Below are 27,483 nucleotides of genomic sequence, written 5' to 3' on the forward strand. Positions count from 1 at the left end.
TGTCCCTACCCCTCTAGTTTTGTCAAGAATGTCACATAAATGGAATCATACCGTAAGCAACCTCTTGAGGCTGGCGTCTTTCAGCATGTGTGAGAATCAAGTTGTTGGGTGAGTCAGCAGTGTTTTTATTACTGAGCAGAGTTTGGTTAAATGGATACACCACGGTTTATCTAGTCATAAAGGAATAGATAAAGTTGCGTTGTTTCCAGTTGTTGGCAATTTTGAATAGAGCTAGTGGAAACATTCAAGTGCAGCTTTTTGTGTGAACAAAAGTTTTCATTTCCGTGCAGTAAATACCTAAGAGTTGAGGACGGGGTCCTAGACTAAATGTAAGAAACTGCATTCCCACAGCGTATGAGGGGCCCAGTTGCTCTGCACCCTGGGCAGCATGTGGTACTGTCATGCTTCTTTACTGTGGCTGTTCACAAGGATGCAGAATATCTCATCATGGTCTTAATTTGCATTTTCCTAATGACTAATGATGTTGAGCATCTTTTCATGTGGATGTTTTTGCTTCACACATCCTCTTTGGGGAAGGAAGTGTCCAAGTATTTTGCCTGTTCTTAGAAACTAGGCTGTGGTTTTACAAAGATTTGAGTTTTTGGGAGTTCTTTGTGTATGTTAGATACAAGACCTTTGTCAAACATGTAACTTGCACGTATTTTCTTCTAGTCTTCAGCTTCTCTTTTCAGTATCTTTTGCATGATAGCTTTTTAATTTTGATGAAATTCACTTGTGTCCCAGATCATGCTTTTGGTGTCATGTCTACCACTTGTTAGCCTAAACCCAGGTCATAAAGATTTTCTCCTAGGTTTTCCTCAAAGTTTTATAGCTTTACATTTTAGATCTGGGATTCATTTTGAGTGGACTTTTGTCTCAGGTCCAAGGATTGGGTCAAGGTTAACGTACTTTCTGTGGCTGACCGGCTCCCCCCACCCCAAGGTCAAGTGGAGGGAGGACAGGATTAGAGGCATTATGGGGTGGCCCCACCCTCTTGGGACCACAGCTCTTATGATTAAAGAGGAAAGTTATCCCCTGTATTAATTTCCTATTGTTGCCATAACAAATTGGCACAAAATTAGTGGCTAAAAACTTCTCCAGCTGCTGTGGGGACCAGAAGTCCAAGATCCGTCGTACTAGGGTACAGTCAAGGTGTTGGCAGGGCTGGTGCCTTCTGGAGGTTGTGGGGCAGAATTTGTTTTGCTGCTTCCTGGAAGCTACCTACCCTATGCCATGGCCCCTTCTTTGCTTCCCAGCAATTACTTTGGGACCCTGAGATTCCATGGGGTGGAAGTAAAGAGTCCAGGATCATCTCCCCATCTCAAAAGCCTGAATGTAACCACAGCTGCTGGTCCCTCTTGTTGTGGAAGCTGACATATGAACAGGCTCCAGGGATGAAGAGCTGGGCATCCTTGGGGAACCATTGATCTTACCGCCCCCTCCCCTAGAGTGTCAGGTGCTTGAGGAGTGCTCAAGGCTGAGGCATGAGAGAAGGGGCAAAAAGAAAAAAAAGATCGCCTCCACCCTTTCTGAGCAGGAGTGCCCTTTACCACTCCTGGACCCAGAGCTGGAGGGCTTCTCTGAGCCCTGACTGTTCACCCCCTGCCCACTTTTGGGGTCAGGCTGCCTGTAGTTCAGGTTGGAGGATGCTACAGGGGAAAAATGGTGAGCTCAATGCGGGTTTCCTGGGACAGCAACAACTGGTCATCTCTGCAGTCTGGCTGCTGCTATTCACTTTCCTGAGTTATTGACTAGATGCCTCATGCATCCACTCCAGGTTTGAAAGCTGACTTGGAGGGGAGACACAGGGGGAGGTGACCTTACATCATACCCAGACCTGGAACCTCTTCCTCAGCATTGTTTATCCTCAAGTATTATGGAATATTGGTGCAGGGAGAGAATGACAGGAGCAGGGGAATACCACTAACAGTGGGGATGGTCAGCCCTGATGGAGGATTTCTGAGTGCCAGAATTACCTTCTTTACTCTTCACAGAATTCCCTATGAGGGCAGTTACCATGTGCAGGCTCATTGTACAGATAAAGAAACTGAGGCTCATGGAGGGTCATCAGTGTCTCAAAGGACCCACGCTTAGTGCTTGATGGAGCCAGGATCTCAGACCCAGACCTGTGTGATCTGAGTCCCAAGTCATAACCATTCCAGCATGTAGTTGTTCATCAGCCTCCCTTGTCAGGCTGCCAAATTGCTCTCCATGCCAGACCTCGACCCTGAGGTCACACTCTGGGCCACATCTGTCAGGGTCCATCACATCTTCCTTCAGCCAGCTCCTAATGCAGCTGTGCTGACACCCGTTTACCACTACCCTGGGTCGGGAGTGGGTTCCTGATTCCCGTCACCTCCTGTCTTTCCTATACTGTGCCAGCCAGGGCCTGATATTGACCTGCATTTCCAACCCCCTGGAATGGAAAGGTCCAGAGGGCAGGAACCAAGCTTGCCTCTTCCCCTCTTCTCCCAGCTTTGTAGCACATGCCTGGAAACCAGTCAATGCTTGATGAATGTTTATGATGATGCAACAGATGTTTTCCACTGATTGCCTGCAGTACATCCTGGGCCCACACAGGAGGACGCTGGATCCACTTTAGAGACTTGGCTTGTCTTGAGTCCAGAAGGGCTCACGTGTGCAGCACCGCTCTGTTTTTTCTTTTTTTAATTAGTTTGGCAAAGATATTCCTAGTCACCAGTTAGTCCAAATCCTGCAATATTGTCTCTTCCCAACAGATCCCTAAATTGAGCCACCATTTCCAATTCAGCCCACGCCACCTGGGGTCCTGCTGGGTGTCAGGCCCTGTGCTAAGCCTTTTCCACACAGGGTGTCATAGCATCTGCAACTCTGAGAGGGATAGGACCTAGTGTTATTCCCTTTTTATAGATGAGGAAATTGAGGCATGGAGAAATGGAGGAACTTGCCCAAGATCACAGCTAGTAAGTTTTAGAGCTGCTGTTAGAGCAAGAGATTGTCTCAAAAGAAAAAGTTAGACCCAAGTTCTATCACCCAGGGTGGAGTACAGTGGCACAATGTCAGCTCAGTACAGCCTTCGCCTCCCAAGTTCAATTTTGTTTCCTCAGCCTCCCAAGTAGCTGGGATTACAGGGACCCACTACCACACCTGGCTACTTTTTGTATTTTTAGGAGAGGCAGGGTTTCACCACGTGGGCCAGGCTGATCTTGAACTCCTGACCTCAAGTGATCGACCCGCCTCGGCCTCCCAAAGTGCTGGGATTGCAGGCGTGAGCCACTGCACCCAGCGTGGGTCTAACACTTAAACTTGTGTTTGAAGGCAGCGTGTTGGGAACATGGACTTTGGGGCCAGGCTGGTGTTGGTCCCAGTCTTTTAGTCTTAAATCCTGTGCATATAAGCCCTAGACTATCACTGCCTGTTTTTTTTTTTTTAAAGTATTAGTTAAATCGGTAAGTAAGTGAAGTTAAAGCATCCTGTAAGGTGTGTGGACCCATGAGCAGTACTCAGAAATGCTAAATGTCTGAGTCTCTAGAGGTCCCAGAAACATGATGTGTGTGAGTAGGGAATCTTTGCTTAGCAAAACTGTAAAGCCCTACTTCAAATTAGCTTGAAGCAGAAAAGAAGTACTTACTACTCCTGTAAGTATGAAGTCCATGGACTTGGCTAGCTTCAGGAATGGCTGGGTCCAGAGACTCAAAAAGTGTCACCAGGACCCTGTTGGTTTCACCCTCAAGCATGGTTCTGTCTGGTGGAAAGATGGATCCTGGCAGCTGCGTATCTTATGGACGGTTTAGATCCAGGCCCTGAAGCGTAAGTGTTCTCACCAGTTCCTGTAAAAGTCCTAGGAAAAATCATATTCATCACGTTGCTCCTGATAGCTGTAGCGGAAATTCTAGAGATTCTGAATGATGCAGCTCTGGGTCATCAGCACATGCATCTGGGTCCATGCCTGTGGCCCGGGGAATGGAGCACCTTGATTAGCCAAATCTGGGGCAGAGGAGCAGGGTGTTCAGCCCACCTAAGCTCATGGACTGAACATGATTATCCAGAAGGAGGGGGCCCGATTCACTGAAAGGAAAGTGGGTGGGCAAACATATGTTCATGCTGCGGGGTCTGGTGTACAGCTGTCAGTGAAGCCACAGCCACCTGTGCTGGCGAGTCATTGTGTAAGAAGCTTGTGACACCTTTGGCCCAGACTTCCACGCCCACTGAGCCACGAGATCACGCTTCCGTGATGCGTCCCAGTTCATCCTCCCCAATGGAGTGGGCAGTGCCCCAGTGCTCCGCAGCTGGTGCCCTCTGTCTGCAGACACTCTTCCAGCCTGCATTCAACAAGGCAGTCATATCACAAAATATTAACCACCGGAATTAATGAATTTTGGCATTGCAGTGGAGTTGATTGGGGGAGATTTTCCAAGATGTGTCTGGCGCTCTAGAGATTTCTCCCAGCCCATGAGACAGGGACACCTTCGTATTTGGAAGAGAAGCCAGTGGTGGAACATCCTCTTACCACACTACAAGAGCTTGCTTATTCCTTCATCCTGGATTGCCGAAGGTGGAATCCGGCACCCTCTCGTTCTAAGCGAGGAGCCTATCTGCTGGGAGAAATGGTCTCAGCCAAGGTCACGCCATGAGTTAAGGTCACGCCATGAGTTAAATGCAAAGGCCCTGGACTCTAGACCCCTTTGACTGATCACATTGCAAAGCCACAGGAATCACATTTGTAGGGATAGAGGTCTTTCTGCAGATTTGGTTGTGGAAGGCTGTTAAGGAAAAGTCCATAACCCTATCTTCACCGGCATCATTCCTAAGAACACGGGATGGGAATGGGTGGTGTGCATATCAGCCAAGGGTCCAGAACCGTGACAGCCGGTTCCTCACCACACCAAGATTGAAACTAACTTACCCAGATTGCAACTCAGGACTTTACACTCTCAGTACGGTGTCCAGGCCACAGGGGAAGGTTGTTTCCTGACACTCAGGCAGGGTCAGGGAAGATGGACCCCAAAGTCATGAGGCAGCAAAAGTCAGTACTGTTGGAAAGGAGAAGTGATGCTGGGGAGTGGAAGGCGTTGTGAGGTGGTTCTGCTAAAACATTATGTCAGCTGGAGGGATTTGGACGTTTCTCTTTCTCTACCCTATCTATCTTATTCTGAAGAGGCCGATTTCATGGTGGGGGGTCTAGATGGTATTTTTCTGTGGGGAATTATGTGGCCTAGGAACATTCTCCGGAATGTTACAGTGATGGATTCATTGTTCTGCAGGCAGTTCTTAATGAGTTGTCACTCCTGACTCCTCGTCATGCCTTGGGATCGGCACGTTCATGCCAGACTGTTTGAGAGCGCTGTCACTCGAATTCTCTTCCTCCACCATCCCTTTAATAGGAGGGGAAACCTCAGCCCAGAGAGGTGAAGGGACCTGCTCTGGGTCGCACAGCTGGTAAACTGCAGAGCCAGGATTCTAGAGACCAAGCTCTTGACCACTGCTTCATGCCCACTTATTCAGCAAGAACTCGTTGGGGAAATGCCGGCATGCAGCCAGGGTCAACACAGCCCCTGGCCTGTGGTCAATGGGCCAGTAATCAATAGTCATTAGCTATTATCATCATCCCTTGTCCACTGTATTTCCAGATGAGTAAACAGGCTCAGAGAGATTAAGTAACTTGTCCTAGGTGGCACAGCTAGGAAGCAGCAGATCTCGGCTTCAGTAGCCAGGTCTGTGAGGCCCCACTTCCCTAGCACAGCTATGAAGTACAGACACTCTGCCAGCCCTCAGAGAAACAAATATGGTCAATACAAAAAAGGAAGGGGTGGGGCAGGCAATGACAGGGAAAGGGCCCCTGTTCTCAAGCAGCTCCAAAGAGTACTGTTGAGAAATTGGTTTGGCACTTGGCCCTCTTTACATTTGGAAGACTCGCACCCACCAGAGCAAGGGTGTCACATACTTCCAAGTACATACAGAGTGACAACCCATTGTCACACAACAGGTGTATTGTCCGCTTCCTAACCGGGTCCTGCGTGGCCCCACCCCTAGGATTGTTCCTTCCACGACTTCTGGATGGATAGGATGCCAGTGACTCTCCTCCTGCAACTGTGGCAAGACCGTGTGTCCTGTCAGAGTGGGTGACCAGGGCCTTTGCCAGCAGCGGACTTATGGAGAAATGTCTGGAGGAACGCATTTTCTCTGGAATCCAGAGGTACAGAAAGCAAGGATCTGGCTGTTTTCTTCAGTTCTGAGTCTACACTATGGCCCTTCCCAGCTTCTAGGCTCCGGGTTAAGGGGAATGGCTGGTGCAAGGTGGGTGGCCGGAGACGAGGTCACCACGAAGCCTTCAGATTTTAACCTGAGATGGAGAGGCAGCTTTTAAACAGTACCTTTCACCACTAGGCATACAAGGGCCCTTCGAGTCTCCACCCGGAGCCTACTCAGCCGAGCTACAGTGGGCAGGGCAGAGATAACCCTCAGCTGAGCCCATTTGGTCCCCTGCAGATGCAGGGCTCCCTCTCCTGCTTCCTTGCTCAGCTCCCAACAACTCAGCCGGCACAGGGGCCTCCCTGCTGACTCTCCAGACCTATGGGGGAGTGATCACCTCTCCTTGAGAGGGGGAGTCTAAGCCGTGGGCATTGGGGTGGGGAACCTGGAGCATTCTAGGTGTTCGGGGCTATTTATGTATTATTCTGACAACTAAGGGCAGGATGTGTGCTTCAGTGGGGACTGTAGTTTGAATACCTGGATGCCAAAAACAGAAAACAAAAAAACCCACACCTTTGAGTACACATGATGGGAGTGAAGCAGTCCTGGGTTTGAGTCCCCAGTCTCTCACTTCGCTGTGTGACTTTGGACAATGTATTCTCCCCATCCACAAAACAGCTAATAACCTCCACCTGGTAACATAGGGATGGGCACTGGTGCAGGAAATGTAAAGTAACGAGGGACAGAGGAGGCACTCATTGCTGTAGAGGTAAACTTGACCTCTCTTTTCGATCCTTGGTACAACTGTATTAGTCTGTTTTCACAGTGCTGATAAAGACATACCTGAGACTGTGCAATTTACAGAAAAAAGGTTTAATGGACTCACAGTTCCATGTGGCTGGGGAGGCCTCACAATCACCGTGGAAGGCAAGAAGCAAGTCACGTCTTAAGCTCTTTGCATTGTACCATCCATGTGAGCTAGGAAAGTCTTCCTTATGAAACCATCACATCTCAGGAGTCTTATTCACTGTCAGAAGAACAGCACAGGAAAGACTTGCCCCTGTGATTCAATTATCTCCCAATGGGTCCCTCTCATGATACGTGGGAATTCAAGATGACACATGATTTGGCTGTGTCCCCACCCAAGAAGGATAATACAGGTGGAACATAAATGCCACATTGATCTACTGATAATTATAAACTAAACAATTACCAAGAAGAGGGGATAAATCTTCCTTTCTGAACCCATCTAGACCCACTGTGATTAAAGCTATTATTTTGACTAGAAAACTAAGAAGATATGAGAAAATTAGACATTTAAACAGCTACCTTCCATGCAACAATTTATTAAAGGAAATTTTCAATACAGACGATTAGGATTGCTTTCAAAATATATGAAAATAAAGGAATTAAGACTACACATTCACCAGTAAGATCAGGCTGGTTTGGTTTTCCCAGGGCTAGGAGTGCAGGTGGAAGCCCTAGGAGGATGAGAGAAAGTAAATTCCCCACCCCTCCATCCACCGATTCCTCCAATTAGTACTTACTGTGCACCATTTCAGATCCTGATAGTTCAACAGCAGATAAAGCATCTGTCGTCATGGGGGACACAGACATTGAATAGTGAAGCAGACATGCTGTCAGGTGGCGATTTCCAGTGAAAAGACAGGAAAGAACATCACAGTCATCACAGAAAGGAAGAAGCCTGCTGGGTATGTGCCGTTTATGGTCCAGGAAGACCACAGGGATAGTTTGACACGAAGTAGAGATCTGAGGCAGGGAGCCAGGCAGTGGACACAGCAGGTGCAAAGGTCCTGCAGCCTTGAAGACTTGGCCCCTGGGAGAAACAGCAAGGAAGCCAGGGCAGCCCAGGCACAGAGGCCTTGCAGGCAAGGGAACTCTAGCTGCCATGTGGAGCCAGCAGAGGGTAGAGCTTTGTTACGGGTGATAGAACAGGTAGTTAGGGGACCGTGTGGGCATCCCAGGGAGAGGGGATGGTGCCTCAGGCAGCCTGGGAAGGGGTATTCTCAAAGTACAGCTACCCGAACGTGCTGCTGGTTTCAATGTGGGTGTGAGAGAGACAGGAGTGAGGAACTGGAAGACAAGAGTCCCGAGCTGCAGTTAACATCCCCCTACCTCAGGAGGAGGATTAAATACACCCCCCACAAAGTCAATCTCAGCACCACCAAGCTGTCCCATAGGATGAAGGTAGGATTGCTGCCCCAGGTACCATCTCCTCTAATGAAACCTGGCCCCCGCGTTCCTGTCTGGGATCTGCATAGCGTGGCCCCCATCACTGCCTCTCTAAACCTCCTGCTGTGAAGCTGCAGCTGCTCATACTTGCCAGGCTACCAAACAGGATGGGGTCAAGGATGCTCTGCAGGGACAGCCTTACTGAGCCCCAAATTCCAAACTGGAGTTGAGCAAAATGAGCCGCTTCCTTCAGCAGCAGTTCTAGGGCTGTACAGGGGCTGGCCCTAGGGGTTCAGGAACACCTCAATCCCCAGTCTGCCCTCAAGGTGCTCAGTCTGTTGGGAGCTGGGGGGAGGCAGCATGGCACAGTGGTCTGGAGTGAACATGGCATCCTGGACTTTTGCACTGCTCATGTTAAAGCAAGCACCACCCCTGGCACAGACCGGGTCAGGCATGACATAAAAAGATGTTGCTAAGGGACATGGAGGTCCATTTCTTAGGTCAAGCATGAATTTTCTATCCCTGTTCATTCTTAATCCTGGCCACACACATTTGCTCCCTTGCTCCTCCCACAGGGCCACACTGGATCCTGCCAGTGTTGGGTTACATTTCCTTCCTCCTGGCTCACCAGATGCGGACCTAACTGGGAAGGCTGGAGACTACTGTCCCTGGAGCCCTGCTCTCCTGGCTTGGTGCCTCCGTGGGGAATGACAGTGGGCACATCTGCGCCCACGTGGAAGGGAGTCCCACACCTTCCAAGGTCTCCTTTGGAACGTACCTCTGGCTCTCCAGACTGTGCCACACCCCTGTACCATGGCATCTGTGTCTCTTGGACAGCACCGGGCTTTCAGGATGAGTGGTCATGGTTGTCTTGTCTGGAGCAGATGCTTTGAGGGTGCAGCCTTCCGGGAATTCCCTGTCTGGGGATTTTCCACGATGCTGGCTTCCCCGTAAGTCCCACTCCAGGCCTGGGTACTCTGTGCAAGCCCCACAGCAGAAGAGGCTCTTCAGGGGCCTCATTTGGTCTCAACTCAGCAGGAAGTGAAGTTTAAAGCCCACAGCACTGCAGGGCATTGTACTGGTGTAGGAGTGGCTGGTCCAGGGCTCCAAGGTGTTTTCTGTGCTAAGCTCATCCCTCATCCCCCAGCCACCACAGTGCTGGGTCAGAGCTGGGCTGTTTTCCCATTGCAGGCCCAGCCCTGTCCAGCTCTCAGTTCCTCTGCTCTGCAGCCAGGGCCCTTGGCCTGAACCCTGCACATAGCAGCACTCACTCAGGCTGTAGGTATTCTCCAGTACCTGCTATGGCCTGGCATTTAGGGAACTCTCAAGCAACAGGACAAGTGAGGCCCCTGCTCTCCCATGTTTTGGGTCCTTTGTGACAGCATAAAAAGCTTGTGGCATATCTTAGGTGAGTCCACTCTTGCAGCTGGGCAGGCAGGCATAGTGTTCGGCTCCGTTACATAGTGTCGTTTCTTGGGGACATAGCAGATGGAAAATCCTGGCGTAGAGTTTTGATTTAGCAGTTATCACATTTGCTGTTCATGGAGTGTCTACATGGGCTAGGCCTCCTCAAGATGCTTGTGTCTGCCAGGCATGGTGGCTCATGCCTGTAATCCCAGCACTTTGGGAGTCTGAGGTGGTAGATCACTCAGGGTCAGAAGTTGGAAACCAGCCTGGTTAACATGGCAAAACCCCATCTCTACCAAAAATACAAAAATTAGCCATGGGTGGTGGTGTGCACCTGTAGTCCCAGCTCCTCAGGAGGCTGAGGCAGGAGAATCACTTGAACCTGGGAGGTGGAGGTCGTAGGGACCCAAGATTGTACCACTGTACTCCAGCATGGACAACAGGGAGATCCTAACACACACATACAAAGATGCTCATGCCGTTTTTCATCCTCTATCTCATATAGCCAGTAAGGCCGGGAGTGGGCTTCTACCCTGGGACCCCAGCCCTAAGACCTGCACCTTTGTAAAGAGCATAGCTGCTGAAACCAGCTTGAGGCAGTCCCAAGGCCTGGCATCTTGATGTCGCAGATGCTGCTTAGGGCCAGGAGACTCACCAAAGTCTGTTCCAGCATTTGAGACCTGTTGGTAATAGGTGATTTCTATTTGCAGACCAGGCCCATCATGGCTTCTGTGCCCTGTGTGGGCAGGCCTTGCCTCCTTGGCCGCATGACTGTGGTGAAACAGCCAAAGATGGTTCAGACGAGAACCGAGATCAGAAAATGATGGCCCACGGGCCAAATCTTACCCTCTACCTGTTTTTTGTGAGTAAAGTTTTATTGGAACATGCCCATTCATTCACACTTCATGTATAGCTTCTTTCTTGTTATAAGGGCAAAGTTGAAGAGTTGTAACTGAGATGGAATGCCTCCCTGGAACCTAATGTTTACAGTCTCACCCTATATAAGAAGTTTGCCAACCTATGGGCTGGAATACTGAGGCTGATGTACACTCACATGTAAAGGGAATACCTTCCATACCACATGTAGTGATATGGAAAAAAATCTCCATGACATTATCACTAAGAGGATAAAGCATGGGACAGTTCCACACATAATACCTAATTTTAGAAATAGCAAATATGGGCTGGACACACTGGCTTATGCCTGTAATCCCAGCACTGTGGGAGGCCAAGGTGGTTGGGTCGCCTGAGGTCGAGTTTGAGACCAGCCTGGCCAACAAGAGGAAACCCCGTCTCTACTGAAAATACAAAAATTAGCCAGGCATGGTGGTGCATGCTTGTACTCCCCGCTACTTGGGAGGCTGAGGCAGGAGAATCACTTATTGTGTCATTACATTCCAGTCTGGGAGACACAGTGAGACTCAGTCTAAAGAAAAAAAATACCAAATATGAGGATATATACTTCCACCAGTGCATACATACGTGCTTCTATATGTAATGTATACCTGTAGAAAGACACATTAAAAAATAACCGTCGCTTAGTGGACGACCAAGGTGGGGAGACTCACTTTTTCATGTATTCATTCCCCTCCTGCTCTTATTGTGCACTCCTGTGTTGCCTATTTAAAAAAGGTGATGAAATAAAAGTTGAAAAAGTATATTGAGGCTGAAGAGCTGAGATAAGGAAGAGGGAGCAAAGAATATGTCTTAATTTACCTTTTTACGGATGATTTTTGAGCAGTATTTTCATGATAGACTCTTTCTGGGAGGAAACCTGTGAGGGGAGGGAAAGCTCAGAATTGCTGGTTTTATTTAAGTGGAAATAAATTTTTAGTTGAATCAAAGGTAGAATGGGCTTAGGGCACAACAGAAAGGTGTTTCTCGATCTAAATATTTCTTCTCTGGCCGAGTGATGGGCTTCTAAACAAGGTGCCATCCAGATGAAGGAAGTGGGGTGTTTTCATCTTCATGTGATCCTTTTTCCTTGGATGAAATCTGGTCTGAAATGATGAAACAGTGGTCCACAGCTGCTGGGAGAATCTCAGAAAACCCTCAGTACCATCGTGCAGACTTCCCCGCAGAGCGCCTTTAGGAACACACTGCACTCAGATCTGCCATCTTCTGAGGACAGTCTACAAATCACTGCTCCGGAGGTTCAGACAGCCTCAAATGTTTAACCAGTTTCTCAACCCACCAAAAAGCCACTTGTAACCTCAGAGATATGTGGAATCATTCTTTTGGGGGCTAGTCTTTCCATTTGCAGAACTTCCCCAACAGTAGGATTGCTTTCAAGTTGGGGTCTCAGCCACAGCTTGCACATTCTATCACCTGGCATACTTTTAAAAATACAGAGGCCAGGCCCTGCCTGGTTAATGCAACATTAATCTTTGGGCCTCAGCATCAGGATCTTTTTAAAGTTCCCCAGGTAATTCTAAGGTGCATCCAAAGTTGAGAAGCCCTGCTTTCAAAAGGCTGGAACAAATTCTGGTGTTACAATCAGATTTGAGTCTGAGGCATCAACCCAGCCAGTATTTTCTGAGCTTTGGTTTCCCTTTCTGTGCGGTAGGATAAAAGTACCACCCCTCCTTTCAGGTGGTGAGCCAACTTCTGGAAGGGAACAGCTGACAAGAAATAATTACTTCCTGGCTGCCTTGTACACATACCAGGGGCCCACTTCAGAAGCACATGGGCGTCAAACTTCTGTATCCCCCCCTCAGTTTTGTCACTTAGCTGCTGCTGGGGACACAGGAGCAGGCAGGTGGTATTTCTAGCCTGTCTGCTCATCTGTAAGGTAGGGATCTCTATACCCAACCACACAGAGCCACTGTGAGGATACAGTGAGATCCCTCAGCCAGGCTGTGCCCAACACAGTGCCATAGCAAAGTAGCTCCTGCTGGTCCCTGTCTCTAAAAGATGTGGCAAGGCCAGGCTCAGATGGGAAGGATTTTTGGGGCACTGAATCTCTGTCTCAGCCACTGAGCTGTGCTATCTCAGTAAGTGCAACCCTGGCTGATACGGAAATGCCTGAGTGAGGCCACTCTCCAGTACAGCTTAATCTACAAAGCCTGCAGAAAGGGAAACAACGGTAGATGAGGCAGGGGAGGGCCGTGAAGTCAGACACCCAGCGCCATGCCCCAGCTCTGCCTCCTAGGGGCTCGTAAGCCCTGGCCAGTTAACTTGTGTGCCTCAGTTTCCTCTTCTAGAAGAGGTAATAATGGAACCCCTCTCCTGGCTTCTGTGAGGGTTTAATAAGCCAATACACCTGTAAGATAGCAAGGATGGTACCCAGCACAGAGCAGTGGTGAGGACATGGTCGGTTCTTTTGGCTCGAGAGCTGGACTGCAATACCTCGGGTCCATCTCATCACCCAACCATTGGGTGTCAGGAATCTTGCTGAAAAATAGCCTGCCAAATGGGCCTTCATTTCTCAGTGATGTCCCCAGCACTAGCACACAGGCCAGCCAAGTTGCTGCCCTCATGGGGATGACTGAAAAAGCAAAAACCAAACACCAAACAAATGGAAGGATTGCAATGGGAGACCCAGGCCATGAAGGGCGTTTACAAGGGTCAGGGGCAAGATTTAGATTGGGAAAATGATAAGAGACATGGTGTCTCCAAGTGAAGTCACTTCCAAGCTAAGATGTGAATTCATCTCAGCTCTGGGCTTTCAGTTGTCCTGGAGGGGAGAACAGCCAACAGTGTGACACTTGACCTGTCAGAGAGGGTGTGGCAGAGGGCAGGGCCTGGGGAGACATGGACATGGGGGCAGGAGATAGGCAAGGGTGGCAGAGCTGATTGCTCCTGGCCTTATCTGCCATGTCATCAGGAGTATGGATTGTATTGAGTGCAGCAAGCACTGTCTGAGGAGCTGAAATCAGGAGAGTGGGATTAGATCAGCTTTAAGAGGCTGGGAACACTAATTGGAGATGGTAACTGCAAAGCAACACTCACCTGCATATAGTTCAGGCTTGGCCTGGGGCTTGCAGGCTGGGAGGGCCTTGGGCGTCTGGCTCACAGCTCTGGGGTCTTTCCTGGGATTTTTGGATCTTTAAGTCAGTATACAGCTGCAGTTATTTCCAGTGGCCATGCTCGCAGATGGGGACTTGGGAATACAGAGACATTGTACAAGACCACTGCCGCCTGGGGGCACACAGAGTAAGAGGAAAATGAGTGAGCATCTGGCCCTGGGAAACGCCCTGACAAGGCAGGCATAGAAGCCAGCTCGTCTTCTCAGAGCTTGCCAGACGTGCTCTCAAGTTGAACATATAGGTAGTTCCGGTGGTTGAAAACCGGGTCTGACACACTCCAACCTGCTGAGCGTCATGTAGACCAGCTCAGACCAGCCCCAGCTGCTTAGACCAGGCAGGGCAGGTACACACTTGCCATCACAGTGCTGGAGGAGGAGCCCCACAGAGCACTGCAGAGGGCTAAGCAGGAGCTGTGGGCTCTGAGGATGCTTTGTTCCCCACCCCCCACCCCCCACTCCTGCAAGATGGAGTTTCACGCTTGTTGCCCAGGCTGGAGTGCAATCACGTGATCTTAGGTCACTGCAACCTCCGCCTCTTGGGTTCAAACAATTCTGCCTCAGCCTACCATGCAGCTGGGATTATAAGCACATACCACCACCCCCAGCCTAATTTTTTTTTTTTTTTAAGTACAGACAGGGTTTCACCATGTTGGCCAGGCTGGTCTCGAACTCCTGAGCTTGTGATCCACCCACCCACCTATGTCTCCGAAAGTGCTGGGATTTCAGATGGAATCTCACTCTTTTGCCTAGGCTGGAGTGCAGTGGCATGATCTCCGCCTCCTGGGTTCAAGCAATTCTCCTGCCTCAGCCACCCAAGTAGCTGAGACTACAGACATCCACATTTGGCTAGTTTTTGTATTTTCAGTAGAGACAGGGTTTTACTATGTTTCCCAGGCTGGTCTAACTCCTGACCTCAAATGATCCTCTCACCTTGGCCTCCCAAAAGCACTTAGGATTACAGGTCTGAGCCACCATGCCCTGCCCGGATGCTTTGCTCTTTATTGTGTTTAAGTAAATGAGCAATGTGTGAATAAGTTGTGGCTTAAACCATTTGAACGATGAGCATATATGGAGCAAAACGTGAACATCTCCCTGGGCTGCATCGTCTCTGCCTGTTGGTGCATCTGTGTATACATGGGTGCTTGCTTCATATGAGGTTTTAATTAAAATGGGTTCAGACGTCTTTTGCTCTGTAGCTTTCCTCTTGTGTCTTGAAGGTGTTTCTGTGCACGGGTATGCATCGTCCTCTGTGATGTCAGCATGTCCTGTTTCCGCACACCTGCCATCCCAGGTCCATGGGTCCTGCACATGGGCATGGGGTGGTTTCCAAGCTTCCTCCTCAGAAGGATGCTGCATTGAACATTCTCGCCCACGTTTTTGTCAACTTCAACCATTTCTTAAAGCTGACAGCAAGACTTGGAGCTCCCAAGTCAGAGGAGCTCACTCACACATACCTGCCTCAGTTTCCCCAGGTTTCACCAGTTTGCTAACCACAGGCGCGCCAATTCTCAGCATTACTGCCAATGCGTGGTGACAGCTGTCTTTAAATCTTTTTCAGTTTGCGTTTTCCTTATAACTCTTAAGTGTATTCGAACGTGCTCTCTCTCTCCATAGAATGCAATTGTTTATTCCAGAAATTTGTATTCAGCACCTGCTCTGCGCCATTCTTTCTGAAGGTGCCAGGCTGCTCAGGAAAGAGGACAAAGATACCTCAGCATGCCATACAGGACAGGCAGTGCAGGGGAGGGCAGCAAGCACGGCCTCCGGAGAAAATGATGGAGTTGGTGGGGGGGGGGGGGGTCAGTCAGCCGGAGCACCTTTCTTGCAGAGGCAGGAGTGTGCCTGCCTGGTGCCACCGAGCAGCCTCGAGGCTGGCTGGAGTTGTGGGGAGGTGGAGGTAAAGTGAAAGGGCTAATCAGGGAGAATCTCGTAGAGTATCGGAAGGCTTATTCTCAGACTTGGTGCAGGAGTGACAGGGTCTGGCATCAGTGGGGTTACTCAGGTGTGGGATGCAGACTGGACTATGGGCAGCTGCTGGGTACAGGGAGAAATGGAGGTGAGAGATGAGGGTGCTCAAACCCAGGGTATGACCTCCCAGAGAGCAGGGGCACTGTCCAGTCAGTCCCTCTCATAGCCCCAGTGCTTCTTGGCACCTGAGAAACACGTTGGTTAACTTTTGTCCCATGAGGCACTCCCTGTCTTTCCCTGCTTGTCTGCTGGCCCCCCAGGTTGCTCTATAGGAGACCCTCACGCATGCAGGGTGTTTCCCTAGCTGACATGTTCGAGGACGTCTTTCGTTGCAGGGAGTCAGTTTTTGGTCTCAACCCTTACATATTTTTGCGTATGGTATCAGGTCTGTTTACATCACACCAACTTGTAACACCATCTGCGTGGCTATCAATTTTCAAGTGTTTTTTTTTTTGTTCACTTGTCCTGTGGACTCATGCCATCTCACCGTAGTGCTGAGTGAGGCTTAAAGGGTGCTTTTCTTATTAATCTTATAGAATTAATTTCTGCTTTCATTGAGAAGCAAGTATGGGTTATTACTCTTATGTTCTCAAAGTGATGGTTGGAAAGGTTAAATTGCTTTGTCGCCATGACACATCCCAGATGTTGCTGAGTCTGACATCCAACCCAGAGTCTTCTAATTGTGAGGTTGGTTTCATGGCGTCACACCCCACCTCCCTAAGCTGGCAAGAAATCCAAGGTCCTGTGGGGCCAGCAGGCAGTGGTCTGCTATAGAGGAGCTAGACCAGGACAGACCACTTTGACTTCACTCAGCTGGTTGAGTGTACCAGACGTAATTCTAGGCACTGGCAATGTAGTACAGAAGATGACACTTCAGATGGCTACAGATGCTGTGAAGAAACTCCAAGGAACTGTTAGGCGAAGGCCAAAAGCACGAGGAGGAGTTAGGGCATGGCAGGCAGTCACCGTGTTGCCAGAGGAAGTGACGATGGGATTACAGCTGTGGAAAACATTTGCATTTGATTCTGAACGCAGTGGGAAGGTATGGAAGGGTTTGGGGTCTGAGGAAGGGTCAAGGCAAGAAGGGAGGGTGTCTGGGTTTAGGAGACACAGCAGAGACAGAAGTGGAAGCAGTAGACATGTGTCTGGAGGCAGAAACCAAAGGCCAGTGGGTGTTGGGATTTTGTTTGGAATATGAAGAAAAAAAAAAATTAAAGCACCCCCAGAGTTCTGGTTTGAGCATTGGAGTCTACAGTTGCCCCCTTTACTAAAGTACAGAAGCCCAGAGGAGGAACAGAACTTTGATGGTGGAAAAAATTGAATTTTTTTTTTTTGAGATAGGGTCTCCCTCTGTCTCCTCACCTGGAGTGTAGTGGCATGATCTCGGCTCACTACAGCCTCTGCCACATGAGTAGCTGGACTACAGGTACACACCACATCTGGCTAATTTCCCCCCGCCCCCCCCCCCCCCGAGATGGGGTCTTGCTATGAGGCCCAGGCTGGCCTCCGACTCTGCCAGGCTCAAGCCATCTAGCTGCCTCAACCTCTGAAAGTGCTGAGATTAGACACAGGAGTCACTGCACCTAGTCACAGTTTCCATTTTGGCCATGTTCAAGGTAGATACACGGACTCCAGGGCTCCAGAGGGAAAGGCTGACATACCAATTTGGGAAGCTTTACCATTTGGATCTATGGAAAGACACGTGGGGAGTGCAGGCACGAGAGACCTGGGACCCTGTACAATTTAGTGGAAAAGTCGTCTTCAGAGAGATGGGAGGAACCTCAGAAGAGGGTGGAGATGCTGAATGGTTGAGGGCTTGCGAATAGAAAACAAGCCACCTTTGGCTTTTGAGACTGAGTTTGGCATGATCTCGGCTCACTGCAACCTCCGCCTCCTGGGTTCAAGCAATTCTCCTGCTTCAGCCTCCTAAGTAGCTGGGATTACAGGAACACGCCACCTCGCCCAACTAATTTTTGCATTTTCAGTAGAGACAGCATTTCACTATGTCGGCTAGGCTGATCTTGAACTCCTGACCTCAAATGATCCATTCTCCTTGGCATCCCAGAATGCTAGGATTGCAGGTGTGAGCCACTACACCCAGCCCAAAAAATCTTTTTGATGACTGGCAGTGCAGTAGGCTTGTTTGACACCAGCATCACCTGAGACGCAGGAGTAGTGCAGTGCATTGTGATGTCACTAAGCAACAGGTATTTTTTCAGCTCCATCACGATCTTACAGGATCACTATCATATCTGCAGTCTGTTGTTCACCAAAACATCATCAATGTGACATGACCATAGCCATTCCAGCAAGTGGAGGGGAGGGCCTGTGCAGGGAACTGGAGGATTCTCAAGTCGTCAGGGCAGGCAGGCTGCTATTTTCATTCACCGCTTGCCCTGTCTTCCTGTGGGTCTTCTGTTTAAGATTTTAGCCACGGTTGGTTGGACTAGGTGCTGCAGTGGGGAGAGCACTGTGAGGGAATTGGCCGGGATTACAACAGAGACATGATTGTGCTCTGAACATCCCATGCCAAGTGGGGACGGGGCAACTGAGAATTAGAAAAGCAGCAGCATTCAGGGATAATCCTTTCCATCCTTAGCAAGTTAGGCGTAATGCATCTTAGTTTTTAATAATTACAGTTTACTCCAGCAGAACCATCACACAGCCTCTCTTCAGCCCAGCCTAGTAGATGGTATCTGAGGTCTTCTGAAATGTCAGGCTGAGCCAGCTCTGATACGTGAGATGGCCCCTGGTCACCTCAAGTGGCTATCAACAAAGAGGCCCCCTCAGCATCACAGCCATTGGTAACCATGGGAATTTTACATAGAGTGCTATGTTAGCCTTGAAGTGGTGAAAGCTGACATCTAGAAAGCATTGGTAGACTGCTGTATGAACTTAATGCCATCCTTTAAAGTTAGGCACAGTGCATCTTTAGTTTTTAATGAGCACTGTTTACCCCAGGGATGCATACACCCCACAGTGCCATGCCTCTCAGTACCCCGTCCGTGGTGGATCCATACACCTGTCACTCTCTGCCACAGCTGCTCACACAGTGCAGGCCCCGAGCTTAAAAGAAACCTATTCTCCATCCCCCCCAATCCTGCTGGTCCTTGTGCCTGGGATTTGAATCCACCCCCATCCCGTTTCTACGAGGGGGCTGCACAAGCCTCACCACTAGGCCGTCCCAGGCCCATTGGGTGATCATCACGCGTTGTACAATCTGAAGCAGTTTATCTGCCTGATAAGGGCTCCCTAGGGGCAGGGCCACAGTCACCAAGAGCCACAAGAGGGCCATAGGCAGCCCATTTGCAGAAAATGTGCCTGAGTTTGCTTCAGGCCCTGAAAGCATTGTCTTGTTTAATCTCATAGGTGGGTTGCTATCAGCCCCATGTTTCAGATAACAGAGGGATTAAGAGACTTTAAAGAAATTTACACAGTTATGGTGGAGAGAGACAAAACACTCCTTTTAAGTAAATTCACACATCGTAACTGCAATGTAGAGGTCTACCGCTGTGTCCTGTGCTCCTTAGTCTAGGATGAGTAGGAGTCAAATCGGGCTTGGGTCCCTCGTCTGGTCCCCAACCCCTGGCCCAGTACCAGTCCATAGCCTGTTAGGTACTGGGCTACACAGTGGGTGAGCAGCGCTTCGTCTGTATTTACAGCCACTCCCCATCACTCGCATCGCCGCCTAAGCTCTGCCTGTCAGATCAGCAGCAGCACTGCATTCTGAAAGGCATGCAAACCCTATTGTGAACTGCATGTGTGAGGGATCTAGGCTGCGTGCTACTTCCGAGAATCTAATGCCTGATGATCTCTCACCTTCTCCCATCACCCCCTGAAGGGACCATCTAGTTGCAGGAAAACAAGCTCAGGGCTCCCAGTGATTCTACATTATGGTGAGTTGTATAATTTTTTCCATGTAGTAATAATAGAATGTACAAATGTAACACACTTTGTATCTCAAAACCATCCCCTACATCTGTGGAAAAATTTTCTTATAACTCATCCTTGGTGCCAAAAAGGTTGGGGACTGCTGCCACGTGACCTTGCACATGGCCCTGTATCCAAATATAAGCCACACTCTGCTTCTCTACCATGGGCCTGGGGCAGTAACTTCTCGAGCTTCCCATCTCCCACGGTGAGAACAGCAAGAAATAGATGAAATAGTGATGCCCAGCCTCACAGCAGTCACTCTGAAAGCATTACACAGCACCTTCATCCTTACTATCTTCCAGGCCATTTCCACCATCATCTCTGGCATTCTAATGCCAGACTGCTTTGATTTAAAATACCAGATTTCGGAGGCTGAGGCAGGAGAATGTTATGAATGCAGGAGGTGGAGCTTGCAGTGAGTCAAGATTACACCACTGCACTCCAGCCTGGGCAACAGAGCAAGACTCCATCACCACGAAAAAAAGATTTTGCAAGCAACTTTACTTACATTTTGGAAGACTTACTATGACAAATACACAAAGAAAAATGACTAGAAAACTATGTAACTACTGTCCTAACAGTGGTTATCCACAAAGGGTGGGTTGACAAGCTATTCCAGTTCTGTGTTCCCCTCCCCCCTCCTCAACAAACAGTAAGCCTTTCTCACTTTTTTTAATTCACCATTTAACTTGTGCTTGTAGAAGAGCAACTACACAGCCAGAGCTTGCAGAAGAAAAGCCTGAAGCTTAAAAATATCAGGAACTCAGCAGCAATGTCACAGTGTTATTGAAAGCACACTCAAAAGGTCATGAAAAAATAATGCTGGGTTTACCAAAGGGGGATTTACATTCATCTGGTGACAGGTTGTGCCCTCAGTATTTTGAGTTCTTTAATCCCCAAAAGCCACAGTGTCTGTCCTATAGGCATCCCTGTCCCCAGCCCCGAGTCTTTTGGGTTCTTGCCTGGGAGTCACACTTACCTCCTGCTTTTCTGGGCACGCCTGTCCTGCCCTCCACCTTCCAAGACCATTTCTGTTTCTGGTTGAAACCTTGCTCAGTGTGCTTCCTTGGGGTCTGTCCATCTGTACCTCTCATAAAGCAGCAAGCAACAGCTGCCTTGTCACATCCCCACCTTGTGCCACCACCTAACTGTAGCATCTTGGGGGCTGGGCTTGGATGCATTTACATCTAGTCATCGACTCTGGGCTCAGAGTGCACACATTCAACATCAAAACCAGCCTCTGCTCCTGATTAGCCATAGGATTTACCCTCTGTGCTTTATTTTCCATGCCCTTAAGATTAGGATGGTAATTACAGCACCCCTTTCACATGGCCGGCTTAAGGATGTTATGAGAATTTGTGTTAGTCCTTTAGTTCAAGATTTGACAAGTAGTGGCTTCTTTAATCCTTTAAAATAAAGTACCTTGTGGTGTTGGGATCCGGAGAACCAGACCCGGACCTGCCTTCAAGGAACGCTTGGGTACTGCCAGAGCCATTTCTGGATCACTTGTGGATGGTGGAAGTCTTGGAGACCCATTTCAAACCAAGAGGCAGGAGGTAAAGGCCTTGATGGATGTCAGCATAGTTCACAGTGGAATTGGATCTCACGGGGCACCCATCACGCAGTCCTGAGGGCCAGGTGTTGCCTAGGAATGAATTCAAAGGCTATTCAGCCTGGCATGCTCTGATACTGCCCATCGGGACCCCCGCAGCCACGCAGTACAGAAGGCAGCACCCATTGGGACCCCCATAGACACGCAGTACAGAAGACAGGGCAAGGCCACTCCCTCCCACTCCACAGATCCGAGGGGCTAAGACACAGGGAGAACATTCTCCATGATCTTCACATCCTGGAGGCAGAACTGGGTTTTCAAAGTGGTGATACTCACAGACTCATGAGGGAGCTGGGTCGTGGAGGATGCTGGCCACATCCCCGCCACACACACAGATCAGTCCTAGCTGGGTTGCAGGGATCCAGCCCTCCAAGCTTCGAAGGCAGCTCCTAGTAACTGGAGTATTGACCGGCTCGCCAGACCCAGATCACAGGTGAAACAAAGTGAAAAGTTACTCTCCTCGCAGCCATTTTCACTGATGAGCAGTTGAGGCTGTCCGATCAATTTCAGCCGCATGCTGGTGACAGGACACAACGCTGCGTACCGCAAGAGGCTTATTAAAAAGAACAGCCACTCCTGGGGCCCTCGGAGGGTGCCCTCACACAGACCCCCTTTGCCCCAACTCCCCAGTGCTGTGTTAAGTTGCTAGCAGCAGGGAGGATGGAGACGGAGTTTCTGAAATGAACACCAAAGCACATGTCAGGACCACGCGTGGCCTGGCAGGGGGCTCATTACCGCAGCTTACATCCCTCTCCCCGCAGGGGAGGGGAGGCAGTGCCCTGGGGACTTATGGGCTGTCTCCTAGGTGACCGGGCATCCCAGGAGTTCCTTCTCCAGTTGCCTTCCAGGTGAGCTTAGAGCCAGGTGCATCCCTGGGGGCATGATGTCCCCAGAGTGTTTCCCAGCTTGGTGACAATGGACCCTGCAACCCAGGAGGCCTGGCCCCTCATGGATTTGGGGATGGAATCATCTGTGCCATTTTCCTTCCCATGTTTTCTGCCCAGTAGTTTGAACTGCATTTCTAAGGCCGTTCCCTCTCCTGTGTGACCCCAAAATGGCTCTGGCAATACCAGGTCTGTGGAGTAAGATTGAGGTCTGACCTGAGCATAGGGTTCACAGAGGAGTGAACCCTGCTGGAGGTGGCCAAGGCCAAGTTCAGAAGTGAAGGGCGAGGGCATTCACTAAGCAGCATCCCCATGGGCCACGCTCTATCCCAGCATCAAACGTGATCGTTGGCTTTGTCCCAAGAACCTGCAGGGCAGATTCTGTGATTTCCCCCTTTATGTATTTTTGCTTGCACCATTTTTTAAAACAGCTCGAGATACCGATCACATACCATACAATTTACCCACTTAAAGTGCACACAGCTTGCTAGTTTGACTTTGATCCCCCTTCATAGGCTAGGAATTCGAGTCCTAGAAAGGAGCATCGTGACCAGCCCAAGTACACCTGCTGGTGAATGACACAGCCAGGAATCATCTAAGACACTGTCCCCAAGGTCCCTTTTTACCCAGAGACAGGGACAAAGGTCGCTGGCTCTTGAGAGCTACAGGCTATCAGGGTCTTCCCTGAGGGGCTGTTTTATGCCGGGAAAGTCTAGATTTACAGGCACTGCCCTCTTTGGAGTCCAGATTGAAGCCTACCGTGGTACTATTTCTCGTTTTTATGGCGTAGTTCCTTGAGTTTTCACAAAGGCTTGGAGTCCTTTAGCCATCACCATCAAGATGTGGAACAAATCCTTTACCCCCAATTTCCTAGCATGCCCCTATAGGCAACGCGACAGCTCCCGCTCTGTGCTTTGTCATTCCTAGTTTTGGGAATTTGACGATGTGCTTGAGATTCGTCCATGTTGCCAAAAATCTGCATAGTAAGAAGCAAACATTCACCCAATACAAAGGGTAGCAAAGGAACGAGGGCTGATGCATAAGAAAAACTCATTAAATTCTTCAATGTGCCTTTAAAACCGTGTTTATAAATATCATTGCAAAGGCCAAGGTCACCTCAAAATAAAGGTACTGAAAGAGAAATCCAGAATGTTACACAGAAGACGCACGCTAACAACAGAGCCTGGGAAAGGTCACAACACGTCCTCATCCCAGCTCCAGGTGGGGCAACTCTGGGCTCAGGGATGTCACTTCCCACAATCAACATGCTGGGATTCTGAGGCTCATACCCTGAAAGTGGCCTCCCCATCATCACTGACCCCGCCCAGGTAGCAGAGGAACGTCGGGTTCTGGATCCACAGCTCGCAAAGTCTGCTTTGTGACTGGAGAGAGTCACCCTAGAGGAGTGGCCATTATCCTGAGCCTGTCTTTTATCGCCACGTTGATATTTTACCCATGACATTGAAAATAGATGGCGACTGGATTTTGTTCCTTGTGGTATGTCCTTTGCTGGCAAATTTAGGAAACCTAATAGGGTAAATGGCTCAAGGAATAGGGCCATTAAAACGGGGAGACTCCTCCCCGCGTGTGCAAAATGTTGAGTTGTCTCCCACCACTGCCTGAGGGGTCTACCCCACCCCTTCAGGTGGTGGCTTACGCCTCCATGTCTGTATCACCACATCTCACAGACTGTCCTGGCCCCAGAAGGTAGGAACTGAGTCTTTTCAATTCCCCGAGAGCCCATGATGGGGTCTGGCCTCACCTAAGAGGAACATGAGGAAAGCCAGAGATGGCACTGTCATTCTTTACCGAACAGCCACGACTTCTCCACCTTCGTCTGCCGACCTGTCTGAACACTGCAACATGCACTCATTTGCTACCTTTTATTTATTCAGGCTGCCTGTAAATATCCCTGCTGAATAGCCATCTCTCCCCATCTCTGTAGCCCCTTGGGCCTCTGCCGTCTCAGGAGCAGGCAGCCCAAGACCTGCAATACCTAGACGCTGATCTTGTTCCAGAAAGACGAGGGAAGGGCTTTTCAGATAAGGTTCCCTCTGCCCCCTGCAGCACCCTCTTCCCCCAGGGTAGGGAGTTGAGGGGTTGCACTGGTAATAGGTTGTGGTTTGGGAAGTATGCTGTATTTTGGGAGTTTGTAATATCTTTGTAAAAGCCTCCTTGACTGGGTGTGGTGGATCGCGCCTATAATCCCAGCACTTGGGAGGCCTGAGGTGAGAGGATTGCTTGAGTTCAGGAGTTTGAGACCATCCTGGGCACCATAGGGAGACCCCCATCTCTAAAAGAGAAAAAAATCTCTACTCAGTTCCTTTGGTATATTAGATGCCTCCACCAGTAAAGGTTCCTATGAAGTTGCTGGCTAGACTTCACCAGTGTCTCTTACCTTATTTCAGTCATTTCAGGATGTCAAAGGAGCCAAATCTATTTCTAATCAGCACCAACTGCATAAATATGCATCGAATGATGTTTGATTTGCACTATTATCCTCATTTCACAGATCAGAAAGCTGTGTCTTGGGGAGGTTATGGATCTTTCTCCAAGGTCTAGAGTGTCTTAACAGAAGGAACTCAAGTTTTCTGACTCTGAATATGGAGTTAAGGCCTTTGGCAACCCATTCTTATGGATTGCCATCCAGACGCCCCTTTTTCTTGTTTGTAAAACTGTAACAGACCTAGTCCCAGCAGTAACAGAGTCCCTGCTGGGGAGCAGGAATGGAACATAACTTGTCCACACATTCCTCTGTTGCTTAGGCCCCAGAGCTGCAAGCCCACTTTGTTATAAAAATGCAGTTGTGCCCAACAGTGTGCTTCTTGGTGGCTGGCTTTATCATTGGAGCCAGCTAAGAAATGGTGGTGTCATTCCAGAAGTCTCGGTGGTACACAAGGCTGAAGTCGGCAGCTAACAAGGGCTATGAGAGATGAGAATTTCACTCCGAGGATCCTGTGGGGAGGAGGCATCTGCAGCAGGGACTGGAGGGAACCTTGGTGTTTAAAAAAAAAAAAAAAAAAGATCTTTCTCAAGGCTGTCATTGTAAATGCGAGGCCTTTCAGCTTCCCTGGAAAGCTGCTGACTACAGCCCATGTCTCTACTGTTGGACGCCAGTCCTGGGATGAGCCTGGCACTGGCTTCATTCCCCTGTAGCAAAGGGGCCCAGTGGGGACACATGGGGTCGTCTTCTGTTCTGAGTGCTGGCCCTGGTCTCTTATCCACATTAGCCCCCACTTCCTTTGCCAGTTTACATACTCCCAGTCCTACCCACCCCCCACCTTCAGATTCTGCTATTCAGCCAGACAGCATTACCAGTATTAGGCTGTTCTCAATCTGTAAAGATGGCAGTTGCAAGAGGTTCAGCCTCACATACACCAGCAGCCACCAGCAGTCTCCATTCAAGTCCACTGTGCTCAGCAGTCTGGGTTTTCCATCTGTCACGCACTCACTGAAGCCCCTGTTCTAGCCAGATTTCTGCAGGTGTCATCCACTCAACTTGTCCCAAATGAAGCCCATCCTCCGGTGGCCTCACCTGCCCCCTCCTCATCCTGGGTTCTCTGGAACTATCACAGCAGCCCTGCCTCCAAGCCTGTGTCCCGAGACATGGCTCTGCTCCACATGGCCTCAAGGATTGAACCATCCCCGTGTCACAGAAGCCTACTGTCACACCCTCAACCACAGCGGCCTACACTCACTGGGACTTCCCAGGTGCCAGGCACAGACATGTGACACATATAGCCTCGTGACAACTCAGTGCATGTCCCGAGCTAACCCTGCCTTCCAGGAAGGGGAAGCAGCTGGGCCGGGTCTGCCCGGCTACAAGTCCACCCCCTCCCCATGGGCCTGCCACCTTCACCTGTTTTCATTTTCACATCTAGAGGGCCCTTCATACAGTGACCCTCAGCTCACTTTTGCTCACCCTCCACACCTCTGCCTCCTCCAGGAAGCCCTCTGTGCCCTGCTCAGAATAACCTGAGTTCCCTCTCATTGGGGCATCCACTGTGATCCACCACTGCCATCTGTCCAGTGTCTGCCCTCCCCATCCTCAATGACAATGTGGCTTTCCAAACCTGAGGCCACTTCTGCACCCATTCATGCCCAGCCCAGCATGGTGGTGACACAGGTCATGTGTTTGAAGGTTCACTGTTGCCCATTGTCTCTCTAGGCACTTGATCCCCATGATGCTTAAAACCACCCCACCTTTTTTCTGTCCAAGGCTCAGAGGGCAGGCATTTGCCTACGGAAACACAGCTAGTTGGTGGCTTTAGGTAGCCCTTGAATCCTTACCACAGTACTAGGATATGCTTATGGTTGTCATCCCCAAATGACAGACAAGGAAACCAAGGGTCAGACAGCACTGCCCACAGCAGGACTGGACAGAGACACGTGCCTCTGAGCTCTGTCCTCTCCCTACCCCTTCATAACAGTCGCCCCACCGACTGCTACCTCTCCTCTCCCAACCAACAAGGCACTGGCCTCTCCCAGGCACTCTCAGAGCCCGTTACCTCCAGGGCCCCTCCCCAGGCTCTGGTCATTGCAGGGCAGGGCTCATCCTGGCTGTGCTGAATGATGGTGGTGGTTGCAGGCTAAGAGTGGCTGCTCAGACCCCGGATCTGAAGAGCATGACAGGAGGGGGTTGTGAGGGCATGGCTTTAAACTGACTTTTACATCCAAGCCTTCCTGTACCAGTCCCCCTATGCTGCGAGCAAAGACCTCCTTCCAGCGTCTTTGAACCATCCTCTAAGGAGCATTCAGGGATAAAGAGGCTCTTCGTAAGGGGGGTCCATCCTTTGGAGAGAGGATGTTTGCTTTGGGCCTGCAGCCAGACACCCACCTAAAGGAGGAAAGCACAGCACACACCAGGCTGGTTGGGCTCAGAGACGATTCAGAGCAGCTCCGGCTTTGTTCAAGGTCAAATGTTTCTTTTTCATCCATGCACAGAAGGCAAAGCACAACTTGACTTACAGGAAAAGACAATCATTAAAAGGGGTCTTCATTTTGTTAGCTTATCAGGGTGTCAAACTTGAAACGAGGGATCTCACTCACACAGTGGCCATGTCCCTGGAAAGGTGCAACGCAAAGTAGATCATTGTAAAGAGATTCACTCCTGAGATACATGAAGATGCTGGGCTATTTCAGGGAACCCTGCAGGGACCCTCTAGGGGAATGATTTCTTTCTGAATGCAAGTCTCTTCTGAACTCACATGATTTGTGAAACTGGGCTTGGGTACAGCTGGGGGTGGATGTTCCTGATCTGACATTCACTTGGCATCTTTGGTCCTTTC

At 49.7% G+C, this 27,483-nt stretch overlaps 1 protein-coding gene and 1 long non-coding RNA gene across 6 annotated transcripts in view; one reads left to right on the top strand and one right to left on the bottom strand.

The window, feature by feature from the left end:
- Positions 1 to 27,483, top strand: part of SNX29 (sorting nexin 29) — a 592,115-nt gene that overhangs the window by 557,547 nt on the left and 7,085 nt on the right. The window lies entirely within an intron of this gene.
- On the bottom strand, positions 11,565 to 25,818 carry LOC104002522 (uncharacterized). Its single transcript, XR_010152280.1, has 6 exons — positions 25,511 to 25,818; positions 24,594 to 25,190; positions 21,588 to 21,986; positions 21,122 to 21,344; positions 13,723 to 13,911; positions 11,565 to 11,771 (listed from the first exon to the last, which is right to left on the bottom strand). It is a non-coding gene; the product is annotated as an uncharacterized LOC104002522 (long non-coding RNA).

This window comes from Pan troglodytes, chromosome 18 (genome assembly GCF_028858775.2).
Source record: "Pan troglodytes isolate AG18354 chromosome 18, NHGRI_mPanTro3-v2.0_pri, whole genome shotgun sequence".
Taxonomy (NCBI): Eukaryota; Metazoa; Chordata; class Mammalia; order Primates; family Hominidae; genus Pan; species Pan troglodytes.